Below are 16865 nucleotides of genomic sequence, written 5' to 3'. Positions count from 1 at the left end.
GCGTTTCTTTGTTAATTTTCTGTCTAGTTGATCTGTCCATATGTGAGTGGGGAATTAAAGTCTCCCACTATCATTGTGTTATTGTTGATTTCCCCTTTCATACTTGTTAGCATTTGTCTTACATATTGCGGGGCTCCTATATTCGGTGCATATATATTTATAATTGTTATATCTTCTTCTTGGATTGATCCTTTGATCATTATGTAGTGGCCTTCTTTGTCTCTTTTCGCAGCCTTTGTTTTAAAGTCTATTTTATCAGATATGAGTATTGCCACTCTTGCTTTCTTTTGGTCGCTATTTGCGTGGTATATCTTTTTCCAGCCCTTCACTTTCAGTCTGTATGTGTCCCTTGTTTTGAGGTGGGTCTCTTGTAAGCAGCATATAGAGGGGTCTTGTTTTTGTATCCATTCGGCCAGTCTTTGCCTTTTGGTTGGGGCGTTCAACCCATTTACGTTTAAGGTAATTATTGATAAGTATGATCCCGTTACCATTTACTTTATTGTTTTGGGTTCGGGTTTATACACCCTTTTCGTGTTTCCTGTCTAGAGAATATCCTTTAGAATTTGTTGGAGAGCTGGTTTGGTGGTGCTGAATTCTCTCAGCTTTTGCTTGTCTGTAAAGCTTTTGATTTCTCCTTCGTATTTGAATGAGATCCTTGCTGGGTATGGTAATCTGGGCTGTAAGTTATTGTCTTTCATCACTTTAAGTACGTCTTGCCATTCCCTCCTGGTCTGAAGAGTTTCTATTGAAAGATCAGCTGTTATCTTTATGGGAATCCCCTTGTGTGTTATTTGTTGTTTTTCCCTTGCTGCTTTTAATATCTGTTCTTTGTGTTTGATCTTTGTTAATTTGATTAATATGTGTCTTGGGGTGTTTCGCCTTGGGTTAATCCTATTTGGAACTCTCTGTGTTTCTTGGACTTGGGTGATTATTTCCTTCCCCATTTTAGGGAAGTTTTTAACTATTATCTCCTCAAGGATTTTCTCATGATCTTTCTTTCTGTCTTCTTCTTCTGGGACTCCTATAATTCGAATGTTGGAGCATTTCATATTGTCCTGGAGGTCTCTGAGATTGTCCTCGTTTCTTTTAATTCGTTTTTCTTGTTTCCTCTCTGATTCATTTATTTCTACCATTCTATCTTCTATTTCACTAATCCTATCTTCTGCCTCCGTTATTCTACTATTTGTTGCCTCCAGAGTGTTTCTGAGCTCATTTATTGCGTTATTCATTATATTTTGACTCTTTTTTATTTCTTCTAGGTCCTTGTTAAACCTTTCTTGCATCTTCTCAATCCTTGTCTCTAGGCTGTTTATCTGTGATTCCATTTTGATTTCAAGATTTTGGATCATTTTCACTATCAATATTTGGAATTCCTTCTCAGGTAGATTCCCTACTTCTTCCTTCCTAGTAATAGTAGGTTATAGAAATAAAAATTAGAGGAGAAATAGAAGACTTAACAATTTTTAAAAAGTTAGAAAAATAAAAGAAAACAAAACAAAAACAAAAAACAAAAAAAAAAAAGGAATGATTTTAAAAACAGTAAAAATATATCTGGCCCTTCTCTGATGTTGTGGGCCGTGTGGGATCACTTCCAAGGTGGTTCCCTCTGTTTAACTTCTTCTGTTTGCTGGCTTTTTAGGCTCACTAGTTCAGTCGCACTGTGGGGAGGGGGGATGCTGCAAACAAATAGTGCTGTCATGTGCACACAGTGTCTCAGCCCTGCTTGACCTGTCCCTTCTCACGGTGCACAAACCGCTCCGGCTCTACGATGCTCAGCCAGGAACCATCTGGGGCCGGCCCTAGGCTGCGTGCACTTCCCCGGTCCAAGCCGCTCAGGTTCGGCGCTCAGGCAGCCCTCAGAGGCACAGATTCGGCTGGGACTGCGCTTTGTGCCCTTCCCAGGTCCGAGTAGCTCAGGAGTTTGGCACCTTTTCTGCCGCTGCTGCTCAGCTTTCTGGGTGGACCGCTGGCGCCCCCCATGAGGCAGATGGTGACTGTCCAGCACCCCCAGAAGTCTCAGCAAAGGAGCCTGCTTGCAGTTAGGTAAGTAAAGTCCCTCCGGGTCTGCAATTGCCCCTTTCCAGTCCTTACGGCTCTGGCTGCCTGTCCCCGGCAGGGGATGGTCTGCAGCCGGCTTTTTCCGTTCCGTCCTTTGTTCTGTGCTCGGTCCTGGCGGTGTCTTATGTTCGAGCTTTTCGCGTGGTAGCTATCCCACAGTCTGGTTTGCTAGCCCAAGTTAGATCCTTCTGGTTGCGCGTGGGGCATTCTTGCCCGATTCTTACAAAGCTCTGCAGCCCGCACCTCCCGTGCGTCCCTGCCCTGCCCCCACTTCCCAATGGCGGATGCAGGCATTTGTGCTGCTTTTCCGCTGGGGGAGTTACCATTGGGCTTGTAATCTCTTGGTTTTAATTATTTCTTTATTTTTCCTTCCTGTTATGTTGCCCTCTGTGTTTCCAAGGATCACCACAGACTCGGCAGGGAGAGTGTTTCCTGGTGTTTGGAAACCTCTCTTCTTAAAATTCCCATCCCGGAACAGGCTTCCCTTCCTGGGACGGAGCTCCCTCCCCACCTCCTTTGTCTCCTTTTTCATCTTTTATATTTTTTCCTACCTGTTTTTGAAGACAATGGTCTGCTTTTCTGGTTGCCTGATGTCCTCTGCCAGCCTACAGAAGTTGTTTTGTGGAGTTTGCTCGGCGTTGAAATGTTCTTTTGAGGAATTTGTGAGGGAGAAAGTGGTCTTCCCGTCCTATTCCTCCGCCATCTTTATGCTGTCTCTTCAAAATGATTTTTAAATATGCATATTTATTTGCCTATAAAATAATTGGGACCTAATTAAATTTAAAAGTTTTTGCACAGCAAAGGAAACTATAAATGAGGTGAAAAGACAACCCTCAGAATGGAAGAAAATAATAGCAAATGAAGCAACTGACAAAGGACAATTCTCCAAAATATACAAGCAGCTCATGCAACTCAGTACCAGAAACACAAACAACCCAATCAAAAAATTAGCAGAAGACCTAAACAGACATTTCCCCAGAGATGGGAATACCAGACCACCTGACCTGTCTCTTGAGAAAGACATACAGATGGCTAATAATCACAGGAGAAGATATCGGTCATTATCGGTCATTATTCAGTTCAGTTCAGTCGCTCAGTCATGTCTGACTCTCTGAAACCTCATGAATCACAGCACGCCAGGCCTCCCTGTCCATCACCAACTCCCAGAGTTCACTCAGACTCATGTCCATCGAGTCAGTGATGCCATCCAGCCATCTCATCCTCTGTCATCCCCTTCTCCTCCTGCCCCCAAATCCCTCCCAGCATCAGAGTCTTTTCCAATGAGTCAACTCTTCGCATGAGGTGGCCAAAGTACTGGAGCTTCAGCTTTAACATCATTCCTTTCAAAGAAATCCCAGGACTGATCTCCTTTAGAATGGACTAAAGGTTGGATCTCCTTGCAGCCCACGGGACTCTCAAGAGTCTTCTCCAACACCACAGTTCAAAAGCATCAATTCTTCGGCGCTCAGCCTTCTTCACAGTCCAACTCTCACATCCATACATGACCACAGGAAAAACCATAGCCTTGACTTGATGGACCTTTGTTGGCAAAGTAATGTCTCTGCTTTTCAATATGGTATCTAGGTTGATCATAACTTTCCTTCCAAGGAGTAAGCGTCTTTTAATTTCATGGCTGCAGTCACCATCTGCAGTGATTTTGGAGCCCCCAAAAGTAAAGTCTGACACTGTTTCACCATCTATTTCCCATGAAGTGATGGGACCAGATGCCATGATCTTCGTTTTCTGAATGTTGAGCTTTAAGCCAACTTTTTCACTCTCCTCTTTCACTTTCATCAAGAGGCTCTTTAGTTCCTCTTCACTTTCTGCCATAAGAGTGGTGTCACCTTCATATCTGAGGTTATTGATATTTCTCCTGGCAATCTTGATTCCAGCTTGTGCTTCTTCCAGCCCAGCGTTTCTCATGATGTACTCTGCATATAAGTATTAGAGAAATGCAAATCAAAACTACAATGCAATATCACAACTAAAATGCAATATCACTTCACACGGGTCAGAATGGCCATCATCAAAAAATTTACAAACAATGGTAATTTCTAGAGACCATTTCTGTCCTTTATCGAGCCCATCTTTGCATGAAATGTTCCCTTGGTATCTCTAATTTTCTTGAAGAGATCTCGAGTCTTTCCCATTCTGTTCTTTTCCTCTATTTCTTTGCATTGATCACTGAAGAAGGCTTTCTTATCTCTTCTTGCTATTCTTTGGAACTCTGCATTCAGATGCTTATATCTTTCCTTTTCTCCTTTGCTTTTTGCCTCTCTTCTTTTCACAGCTATTTGTAAGGCCTCCCCAGACAGCCATTTTGCTTTTTTGCATTTCTTTTCCATGGGGATGGTCTTGATCCCTGTCTCCTGTACAATGTCACGAACCTCATTCCATAGTTCATCAGGTACTCTATCTATCAGATCTAGACCCTTAAATCTATTTCTCATTTCCACTGTATAATCATAAGGGATTTGATTTAGGTCATACCAGAATGGTCTAGCAGTTTTCCCTACTTTCTTCAATTTGAGTCTGAATTTGGCAATAAGGAGTTCATGATCTGAGCCACAGTCAGCTCCTGGTCTTGTTTTTGTTGACTGTATAGAGCTTCTCCATCTTTGGCTGCAAAGAATATAATCAATCTGATTTCTGTGTTGACCATCTGGTGATGTCCATGTGTAGAGTCTTCTCTTGTGTTGTTGGAAGAGGGTGTTTGCTATGAGCAGTGTGTTCTCTTGGCAAAACTCTATTAGTCTTTGCCCTGCTTCATTCCACATTCCAAGGCCAAATTTGCCTGTTACTCCAGGTGTTTCTTGACTTCCTACTTTTGCATTCCAGTCCCCTAGAATGAAAAGGACATCTGTTTTGGGTGTTAGTTCTAAAAGATCTTGTAGGTCTTCATAAAACCGTTCAACTTCAGTTTCTTCAGCGTTACCAGTTCGGACATAGACTTGGATAACTGTGATATTGAATGGTTTGCCTTGGAGATGAACAGAGATCATTCTGTTGTTTTTGAGATTGCTTCCAAGTACTGCATTTTGGACTCTTTTGTTGACCATGATGGCTACTCCATTTCTTCGGAGGGATTCCTGCCCGCAGTAGTAGATATAATGGTCATCTGAGTTAAATTCACCCATTCCAGTCCATTTTAGTTTGCTGATTCCTAGAATGTCTACATTCACCCTTGCCATCTCTTGTTTGACCGCTTCCAATTTGCCTTGATTCATGGACCTGACATTCCAGGTTCCTATGCAATATTGCTCTTTACAGCATCGGGTCTTTCTTCTATCACCAGTCACATTCACAACTGGATATTGTTTTTGCTTTGTCTCCATCCCGTCATTCTTTCTGGAGTTATTTCTCCATTGATCTCCAGTAGCATATTGGGCACCTACTGACCTGGGGAGTTTCTCTTTCAGTATTCTATCATTTTGCCTTTTCATACTGTTCATGGGGTTCTCAAGGCTGAAACTCCATTACTTTGGACACCTCATGTGAAGAGTTGACTCATTGGAAAAGACTCTGATTCTGGGAGAGATTGGGGGAAGGAGGAGAAGGGGACGACTCAGGATGAGATGGCTGGATGGCATCACGGACTCGATGGCCGTGAGTCTGAGTGAACTCCGAGAGATGGTGATGGACAGGGAGTCCTAGCATGCTGCGATTCATGGGGTCGCAAAGAGTCAGACACAACTGAGTGACTGAACTGACTGAATTTCTGGAGAGGGTGTAGGGAAAACAGAACCCTCTTGCCTTGTTGGTGGGAATGTAGATTGATGCAGCCACTATGGAGAACAGGCTGGAGAGTCCTTAAAAAATTAGAAATAAAACTGCCATCTGACACAATTCCGTTACTGGGCATATACCGTAAGGAAACCATAATTTAAAAGGACACGTGTACTCTAATGTTCATTGCAGCACAAATTAGCTAGGACATGGAAGCAACCTAGATGTCCATCGAGAGATGAATGGATAAAGAAGTTATGGTACGTGTATAGAATGGAATGTTACTCAGCCTAAAAAGAAACACATTTGGCTCAGTTCTAATGAGGTAGATGAACATACAGCTAGACATCTAGGACATCTATGGACGTCTAGGTTGCCTCCATGTCCTAGCTAATGTAGTCCTGCAATGAACATTAGAGTACATGTGTCTTTTAAATTATGGTTTCTTTATGGTATATGCCCAATAATGGAATTGTGTCATATGGTAGTTTTATTTCTAATTTTTTAAGGGCTCTCCAGCCTGTTCTTCATCATACAGAGTGAAGTAAGTTAGACAAAAATAAATATCATATATTAATAAATATGTATAGAATCTAGAAAAATGGTACTAGTGAACCTATTTGTAAGGCAGCAATGGAGATGCAGACCTAGAGAACAGACTTGTGAACCCAGTGGGAGAAGAGAAGGGTGTGATGAACTGAGAGAGTAGCATTGAAACATACACGTTACCATATGGAAAACAGATAGCCGTGGGAATTGCTGTACGATGCAGGAAGCTCAAACAAGCTGTCTGTGACAACCTAGAGGGGTGGGATGGGGTGGGAGGTGGGAGGGAGATTCAAGACGGAGGGGACATATGTATACCTATGGCTGATTCACGTTGATGTATGGCAGAAATCAACACAGTAATGTAAAGCCCTTATCGTCCAATTAAAAATAAATAAATTTTCTAAGAAGTTCTCTCTGCAGTGTTCAAGAAACTGGAAAAGTTTATTGAAAGGTAGGGAGAGTCTGGGAGCCTGGGTGAAAGGTGCAGGAGGGAACTATTTCAAGCTGCATAGTCTCTTTTGTAATTTCAGAATTTTGAATCAGGTAAGTGTATTACAGATACAATGATAATTGAGTTTGACGATTTTTTTTAAAAAGACAGAACTTTATTTGTATCCAAACTAGTCTAGCAGGCTATACTAGCTAGGCTTGCATATTTCAGGATCAGATAGAACAATCCAATACTTGAAAACCAGGCAACACTCTCAGTAAAGGCTTACATCTCATAAATTCAATATAGGCGTGTTGGAAGATGCCCAGTGGAAATTTTTTTTGAAAGCAATAGATAATTTTATTGCTTCTGACAGAAAACTGGTTGCTATAAAAGCACCGGGTGGGTGTGATGAGGTGGTAGTTAGTTAGAAACATGGAAACTGCATCTTGACCACTTGGTTTGAATCCCAGCTTTGCCACTGGTGATTTTTAACCTCTTCATGCCTTAACTTTCTCATCTGCAATATGGGGATAATACTAGCGAGGTTTGTGAGGGCTGAATGAGATAACACTAAGAGTATAAGCTAGAGCATACTATGTGCTATATGAATGCGGGCTATCGCAGTTAGTGGGGTTCCAGGAAAACTGCAGACACTGACACAGAGGCAGGAAAGAATTATCTGAAAACTTAAATGAAAATATTGAGAAGACAAGCTATCATCTGAGAAAGGTACTTCATGCTGACCAAAAAAGAAGCACTTTAGAAGCAAATGTCTTAGAAATGATGCATGTCTAAGGAAGAAAAATAATAGCAACTATTAAAGTAACAAAGTATCTGTGATTTAGTTGAACTTTTTAAACAAAAAGAAAAAGAGAAAGGAAGAGAAGAAAGAGAAAGAAAAGGAGGAAAAGAATACGTTGCCAGGGAAGGGCCCTTCTTCTGTTATCCGAGGACTTCAGAGGCATTCATGAATGTCAGAATCAGAAATGAAAAAATGCTGGGAAAAGCAACTGTATTTGGGAACACTGTTCAAAGGTGTTTAAAATGTTGCTGGAAAGAGGTTTCCAATGAAGATGTATCTTTGGTTCCAACTTCACTGGACACTCCTTTAAATACTTCACTGGACATATATAAGATCTTTAGGAAAAATTATTTAATAAGATCTGTGACATATGAGACATATAAATAAGGAGAAAATATTCTAATGAAACAAACATGTATGGATCTATCACCCACTAAACACTTGGAGTTTTATCAAAATCGTTGTAGCCGCATGTGCTGTTACCCTTACTCATCCATTCTCCAGCTTCTTTCTCTCTAGACTGTTTAGTTGATCTTGTTTTTAAGCATTCAAAAATGGTTTCATTCTGTATGTATTATTCTATTAGTCAAATATTCATTCATAATTATACACAAATCAAACAAATATGACACACGGATGATACATTTAGTTTTCACTGATGTATAATATTCCATTTAAAGCCATTCCACAATTAATTGTGTTCCTGTCAGTGGGCATTTTGATTTGTTTGATTTGATTTTAGTATTTTTGCTCTTACAGTGTTGCCATGAATAGTATTGCATGTATCTTTCCACCTCCCCAATGTTTATTGAAGAATCAATGACAAATAAAAATTGTATGTAATGGCACTCCACTCCAGTACTCTTGCCTGGAAAATCCCATGGAGGGAGGAGCCTCGTAGGCTGCAGTCCATGAGGTCACTAAGAGTCGGACACGACCGAGGGACTTCACTTTCCCTTTTCACTTTCATGCATTGGAGAAGGACATGGCAACCCACTCCAGTATTCTTGCCTGGAGAATCCCAGGGATGGGGGAGCCTGGTGGGCTGCTGTCTATGGGGTCGCACAGAGTCGGACATGACTGAAGCGACTTAGCGGCAGCATGGTATATATTACAATGCTTTGATGTATATATGCACTGTAAAATGACCACAATAAAGCTAATTAACATATCCACCACCTCACATAGTTACCACTTTATGTGTGTAGGTTATGAGAATACTTAAGATGTACTCTCAGTCAATTTCAACTATAAAATATAGTATTTTATAAGTATAATCACTATGCTATTAGCTCTCCAAATTTTCCCATCCTGAATAATTGAAAGCTCGTACTCTTTTACCAACATCTCCCCATTTCTCCTATTCTCTAGCCCCTGAAAACCACAATTCTACTCTGCTTCTGTGAGTTCAATTTTTTTAGATTCCATGTATATGTGAGATCATGCATTATTTGTTTCTGGCTTATTTCATTTAGCATAATGTCCTCCGGTTTCATCCATATTGTCATAAATAACTGGCTGAATATTATACATATACTTATATAGATAAAATACTCCAGTATTCTTGCGTGGAAAATTCCATGGACAGAGGAGCCTGGCAGCCTACAGTCCATGGGATCGAAAAGAGCTGAATAAGACTAAGAGCAGACACGTACACACACACACATAAATACATACTTAGAGAGAGACCTATTTCTTAATCCATTCATTTGTCAATGGACACAGGATGATTCTGTATATTGCTATTGTGAATACTGCTGCAATGAACAGGGGAATGTGGATATCTCTGTGAGGTATTGATTTCATTTCTTTGGCATATATACCCACAAGTGGAACTGCTGGATCATATGGTAATTCCATTTGTAATTCTAGGGGGCACTTCCAAACTGCTTTCCCTAATGGCTATACCATTGAATATGTCTCAGTATACGTATTTAGAATATTCACTCATGACAAATTATGACTGAAATTGCTCATTTGTAGAGAAATGAAGTGTTTGGCTTTACAGAGAATGAAAACTTGTTTTCTGAAGTGTTATTAACTACCTACACTTCTGTAAGGAGTACATGAGAATTCATATATATCCACATCCTCACCTACACTTGGTATAACAAGTGGTATAACAACTTGGTATAACTTCTAAATTTTTGAGTGCTTATGTGTACTTAATTTGCATTCTTCTGACAATTAATGATGCAAATGTTTTTTCTTGTATCTATTTGGCATTTGTATTCCCTCTTCTGTGAAATGGCTTAAAGTTTTTTCCTATGAACTGAATTATTATACAGTTATCTTTTTCTTTCTCATGTGTGTTCCTTTGCAAATTATATTCATTTGCTGTGGTGGCTTCTCTTTTTTCATAAATTTTTATAAAGGCTTTGATTTCTTAATTTTTATATAATCTAATTTATCAATCTTTTATTTCTCTTTTAAAAATTCCTTCTCTACTCAAAGCCTCACATCTAGCTATTTAACCTACATGTGGATTGATTTTTCTGTACAACATAGAGTGCTAAATTCATTTTTTTTTTCCATTTGGAACACCAACTTTCCCAGCACCATATCTTGACTTTTCTATTTTTCCTTAGCAATCTGCAACATTACTATATCAAATATACAATTCCCCAATAAGTTTGAGACTGCTCTGAACTCTCACTTTTCTTTCATTGGCCATTTTATTTATCATCTTAACAATACTATGCTGGTCTAATTAACAAAGCTTTATAATAATATGCTTTATTTTAATGCAAAAGGAGAGCCTGCCCATGCCAGCACTTTGTTCTTCAGGACTATCCTGATAAGGATTCTTGGGCTTAGCTAGTTCCATACAATATTCTAACAGATAACACTGGCCTCATGATAGGCTGGCTTCTGTTCTGCTAACAAATCCCCATACTTGAGTACTTTAAAAAAAAATTGATTTCTTGCTCATGTTATACATCCTTTGTGTCAGCATTTTTCCATGAAGTCCCCATTCTAGGAACAAGGCTAATAGGACAGATGTAGAAGGCTCGTTGCTGGTCCACAGCAGATGGAAAAAGAGCTCTGGAGGATGATGCTCTGCCAATGGAATGCCCTGACGGTAATGATGCACACATTTCCAAACATAACACATTTGCCAGAACTGGTCACGGAGGCCCCGCCAAACTCCAAGGCAGCCGGGAAGTTCTACTGACCATGTCTCTGGAAGGCAGCCAAAAACATTTGTTGAACTAATCACCGTCACCTGCACCACTATCCCAAAGGTTTCAGCAGCCTTCCTACAGGCTTATAGATGAAACAGACAGAAATAGGAAGCTGAGGGTCAAGAGACTGCATTCAGAATCTAAAGACTCTCATTCCGTCATGTTACTCAGGGTCTACTTGGTAATTTACACTGTGCAATTCTAGATGCAAATCAAGACATGGGTTAAACAAACCTCTGGCAAATGCTATGGAAATGGCATATGCCACCTCTTTGAAGGCGGGAGGAGAAGAGGATGACAGAGGATGAGATGGTTGGATGGCATCACCAACTCAATGGACATGAGTTTGAGTAAACTCCAAGAACTGGTGATGGACAGGGAGGCTTCGTGTGCTGCAGTCCATGGAGTCGCAAAGAGTCGGACAGATGAGTGACTAAACTGAACTGAGCCTCTGAAAGTTGAAACTAGTAAACCAGAGAATGGATCATTTTGCTTATATTAAAGGAAAATTATGAAGCAGGTTACTGGGATCTCAAATTCCAGATACTATATTATAAGCTCCTTTTTCTTTGTTAGCTAAACAGAAAACCTCTCTGCTGGTTAATCACAAGGAAGAAGATATTTCAAATAAGATAGAAATTCACTCTTTCTCTTACTGTTGAATTCTTTTAGCACAGATCTGGCCAAAGCAGCCTGAAATATGAAACATATCAGATAACTGGAAAGTCATAGAAGGTCAGTTCAGTTCAGTTCAGTCACTCAGTCATGTCCAACTCTCTGCAACCCCATGAATCGCAGCACGCCAGGCCTTCCTGTCCATCACCAACTCCCAGAGTTCACTCCGACTCACGTCCATCGAGTCAGTGATGCCATCCAGCCATCTCATCCTCTGTCATCCCCTTCTCCTCCTGCTCCCAATCCCTCCCAGCATCAGAGTCTTTTCCAATGAGTCAACTCTTCACATGAGGTGGCCAAAGTACTAGACTTTCAGCTTCAGCATCATTCCCTCCAAAGAAATCCCTGGGCTGATCTCCTTTAGAATGGACTGGTTGGATCTCCTTGCAGTCCAAGGGACTCTCAAGAGTCTTCTCCAACACCACAGTTCAAAAGCATCATTTCTTCGGCACTCAGCTTTCTTCACAGTCCAACTCTCACATCCATATGTGACCACAGGAAAAACCATAGCCTTGACTAAACGGACCTTTGTTGGCAAAGTAATGTCTCTGCTTTTCAATATGCTATCTAGGTTGGTCGTAACTTTTCTTCCAAAGAGTAAGCATCTTTTAATTTCATGGCTGCAGTCACCATCTGCAGTGATTTTGGAGCCCCAAAAAGTAAAGTCTGACACTGTTTCCTGGCTTGGAGAATTTTGAGCATTACTTTACTAGCGTGTGAGATGAGTGCAATTGTGCAGTAGTTTGAGCATTCTTTGGCATTGCCTTTCTTTGGGATTGGAATGAAAACTGACCTTTTCCAGACCTGTGGCCACTGCTGAGTTTTCCAAATTTGCTGGCATATTGAGTGCAGCACTTTCACTGCATCATCTTTCAGGATTTGAAACAGCTCAACTGGAATTCCATCACCTGCACTAGCTTTGTTCGTAGTGATGTTTTCTAAGGCCCACTTGACTTCACTTTCCAAGATGTCTGGCTCTAGATTAGTGATCACATCATCATGATTATCTGGGTCGTGAAGATCTTTTTTGTACAATTCTTCTGTGTATTCTTGCCACCTCTTCTTAATATCGTCTGCTTCTGTTAGGTCCAGACCATTTCTGTCCTTTATCAAGCCCATCTTTGCATGAAATGTTCCCTTGGTATCTCTAATTTTCTAGAAGAGATCTCTAGTCTTTCCCATTCTGTTCTTTTCCTCTATTTCTTTGCACCGATCACTGAGGAAGGCTTTCTTATCTCTTCTTTGGAATTCTGCATTCAGATGCTTATATCTTTCCTTTTCTCCTTTGCTTTTCACCTCTCTTCTTTTCACAGCTATTTTTAAGGCCTCCCCAGACAGCCATTTTGCTTTTTTGCATTTCTTTTCCATGGGGATGGTCTTGATCCCTGTCTCCTGTACAATGTCACGAACCTCATTCCATAGTTCACCAGGCACTCTATCTATCAGATCTAGGCCCTTAAATCTATTTCTCACTTCCACTGTATAATAAGGGATTTGGTTTAGGTCATACCTGAATGGTCTAGTGGTTTTCCCTACCTTCTTCAATTTCAGTCTGAATTTGGCAATAAGGAGTTCATGATCTGAGCCACAGTCAGCTCCCAGTCTTGTTTCTGTTGACTGTATAGAGCTTCTCCATCTTTGGCTGCAAAGAATATAATCATCAATCTGATTTCGGTGTTGACCATCTGGTGATGTCCATGTGTAGAGTCTTCTCTTGTGTTGTTGGAAGAGGGTGCTTGCTATGACCAGTGCATTATCTTGGCAAAACTCTATTAGTCTTTGCCCTGCTTCATTCCACATTCCAAGGCCAAATTTGCCTGTTACTCCAGGTGTTTCTTGACTTCCTACTTTCGCATTCTAGTCCCCTCTAATGAAAAGGACATCTTTTTTGGGTGTTAGTTCTAAAATGTCTTGTAGGTCTTCATAGAACTGTTCAATGAAGCATGGGTGGCTGCAACAGCGGGCAGAGCGCGGCGGAGAGGAGCTACGCCGTGTCCGAGGTCAGGGGCAGCGAGAGTGCCAGGCTGCGACAGCACAGGAGCAGCCGAGAGCAGCTACTCCTGCCCAAGGCCAGGAGAGGCAGCCGGGAGGAGCAACCCCACGTCCAAGGAGCGGTGGCTGTGCGGGTGCCGGAGGCCCTAGAGGAACTATTCCACGTTCAAGGTCGGAGAGGTAGCAATTAGGAGATACCTGTCCAAGGTAAGAGCAGTGGCTGCACTTTGCTGGAGCAGCCGTGAAGAGATACCCCACGTCCAAGGTAAGAGAAACCTAAGTAAGACGGTAGGTGTTGCAAGAGGGCATCAGAGAGCAGACACACTGAAACCATAATCACAGAAAACTAGTCAATCTAATCACACTAGGACCACAGCCTTGTCTAAGTCAATGAAACTAAGCCATGCCCTGTGGGGCTACCCAAGACGGGTGGGCATGGTGGAGAGGTCTGACACAATGTGGTCCACTGGAGAAGGAAATGGCAAACCACTTCAGTATTCTTGCCTTGAGAACCCCATGAACAGTATGAAAAGGCAAAATGATAGGATACTGAAAGAGAAACTCCCCAGGTCAGTAGGTGCCCAATATGCTACTGGAGATCAATGGAGAAATAACTCCAGAAAGAATGAAGGGATGGAGCCAAAGCAAAAACAATACCCAGTTGTGGATGTGATTGGCGATAGAAGCAAGGTCCGATGTTGTAAAGAGCAATACTGCATAGGAACCTGGAATGTCAGGTCCATGAATCAAGGCAAATTGGAAGTGGTCAAACAGGCAATCGCAAGAGTGAACATTGCCATTCTAGGAATCAGCAAACTAAAATAGACTGGAATGGGTGAATTTAACTCAGATGACCATTATATCTACTACTGCGGGCAGGAATCCCTCAGAAGAAATGGAGTAGCCATCATAGAAGGTAACCTGCAGTTATTCATAAATTATATCTAATGGTAATAAGTTAATCACTTCAGGTAAAACAGAATTGACAATGTTCTTTCTCCACTGACTGCAATTTTCTTTTTCTACCTAGAGTTGGGTCCATTGTTACATAGGATCAAAAAAGGTCAATGCAACTTAATGGTGTTTGAAACAGATATAACTGCAACCTCCCTGCCACAGTTTACAAGTGTACAGTTTTAAAAGTGACTATGACCATTTCTACATCTCAGTGCCATGTCTCATTCTTCCATAAATGCACAGAGCTAACCTACACTGTAAAATGCACAGTTACTAAGCATCAGGCCGTGAGTTCTCCTGACGTCCACTTGTCCCAAGAAGAAGAAGAGCTACCACTCAGTGCAGCAAATCTGGTGAAAACATATGTAAACACAGACCCAAATAGAAGCATAGAGCACTGAAAAAGAGAGATGCCTCTGAGTCCAGCTGCCTGCCCCTGAACCTCTGATATGCTCCCTCTTTTAGGCTGTGTGACCTGGAGCAATTGTAACACAGAAGCTAAGAGCTTGGGTTCTGGAATTAGCTTTGCAGATTCTGACACCTGCTGACTATGAGTCTTTGGGAAAGATATTTAACCTAAGCCTCACATTCCTCATCTATAAAATGGGAAGAATATTAATACTTACCTCATACTGTTATTGCAAATGTTACTTTGTATGGTTTTATCTGTATTCCCATATTTATTGCAGCATTGTTCAAAATTCACAATCAATACATAGAAACAACCCAAGTGTCTGTGTCCCTAAACAGATAAATGAACAAAGAAAATATATTCATATTATATATATATTTATATTTATATATGAGAAAGAAGGAAATTCTGCCATTTACAACAACATGGATGGACCCTCAGGGTATTATGCTAAGTTAATAATTAGTAAGTAATAATAAATAAATAAACAAAATGTCAGACAGAGAAAGACAAATATTATTATATATCATTATCTATACGTGGAATCTAAAAAAGCTGAATTCACAGAGACACAGTAGAATGGTACTAGCCAGGAGCTGGGAGGTGGGAGAATGAGGTAGATGTGAAATGTTGGTCAAAGTAATAAGACTAATAAATTCTTGGAGTCTAATGTACAACATACTGCTGGTTATAGGTAACAATGTTGTATTATACGCCTAAAAGTTGCTGAAAGAGTAGATCTTTGCTGTTCTCACCACAAAAAAAAAAAAAAAGAATGTAATTTTGTAAGATGACAGATGCGTTAGCTAACTCTATGGTGGCAATCATTTTGCAATATACATCAAATCATTTTTAAGTGTTTAGCAGGGTGTCAGGCACATAGTAAGTTATTGATTAATGATAGCTATTATGATAACGTGTGCTATGCTAAGTTGCTTCAGTCGTGTCCAATTCTTTGTGACCCCATGGACTGTAGCCCATCAGACTCCTCTGTCCAGGGGATTCTCCAGGCAAGAATGCTGGAACGGGTTGCCATTTCCTACTCCAGGGGATCTTCCCCACCCAGAGATTGAACCTGTGTCTGTTTCCTGCACTGGTAAGCAGGTTCTTTACCACTAGCGCAACCTGGGAGGCCCATTTTTATAACAGTAGTATCTATATCATTGGACAAATGCACTTATATTTACTACAGGACAAATGCTGTGACTGTCATTATAGATAGCTCAAGTTCACAGTGATAGTGTTCACCTTCCAAAGATTACACTTCATTTTTCCTACTGACTCAGTTGGGGCATCTAAACTGTACTAGAAACATGAGCATAGCATCTTAGGAATGGAATCAGTCTCATTTTATAAATAAGCAAACACATGAGGATCTAGAGGTACAACCCTCATGGGAAAGACTTTAAATACACAGTGAGAGAAACCTACAGGGCAATCAAGCCCATTGCCTAACCAACTACTACACTGTCTGTCCCGGAGGGCACGCACTCCTAGCCCAGGTGCCTGTAGGTTGTCCCAGAAAACAGTTTGTTCTCAAAAACACAGTCTGAATTCCAAGAGACCAGAGTCCTTGATTGCTTTTTTCAAGGATATGCGGTTATAACAGAGTGGGAATGAGCATGGGTCAAGTTCAAAGGGAAGGTTTACACTGCGGGCTGAGGAGAAGATCTTATCCAAGGTCGCACAGCAGGGGGACTGCTGCCTTGTCTCCAATTTATAAACACTCTCATCATCAACAGAAATTTCCAGACTTTCTAGTTCAGTAGCACTTGGGTGTCCTGAGATAATAGCTACAAGTATCTAGGAGTTGTACGATTTTATTAGGCATTACAAGACCTCCATACCGGCCCTTTCCTCCCAGTCCATGCTGAGAAACACTGGGGGACGTTAGTGATGATGCTGAAGAGAATAAGGCAACAATAAAATTAGTCTCTTCCAGGCCAAGGGTTACAGACTCGGGTCTTTTCCGCAGAGGCCTCTGTGATGAGTGAAATATGCTCATAATCTATAGCCCAGCTCTGTGTCTCTGGCTTTGCCTGGAGAAACGTGCAAATTGCTAACAGGCTGCAGCTT

General features: G+C 41.1%; 1 long non-coding RNA gene across 1 annotated transcript in view; it reads right to left on the bottom strand.

The window, feature by feature from the left end:
- The window catches only part of LOC108633768, a 59584-nt gene continuing 45485 nt past the window's right edge, over positions 2767-16865 (bottom strand). Inside the window, exon 3 of the long non-coding RNA XR_001917142.1 lies at positions 2767-2810. This is a non-coding gene — a long non-coding RNA (uncharacterized LOC108633768). The remainder of the gene's footprint in view (positions 2811-16865) is intronic.

Source organism: Capra hircus, chromosome 24, assembly GCF_001704415.2.
Source record: "Capra hircus breed San Clemente chromosome 24, ASM170441v1, whole genome shotgun sequence".
Classification (NCBI taxonomy): Eukaryota; Metazoa; Chordata; class Mammalia; order Artiodactyla; family Bovidae; genus Capra; species Capra hircus.
Note: the sequence above shows the minus strand (reverse complement) of the source record. Positions and strands in the feature narration are given on the sequence as shown.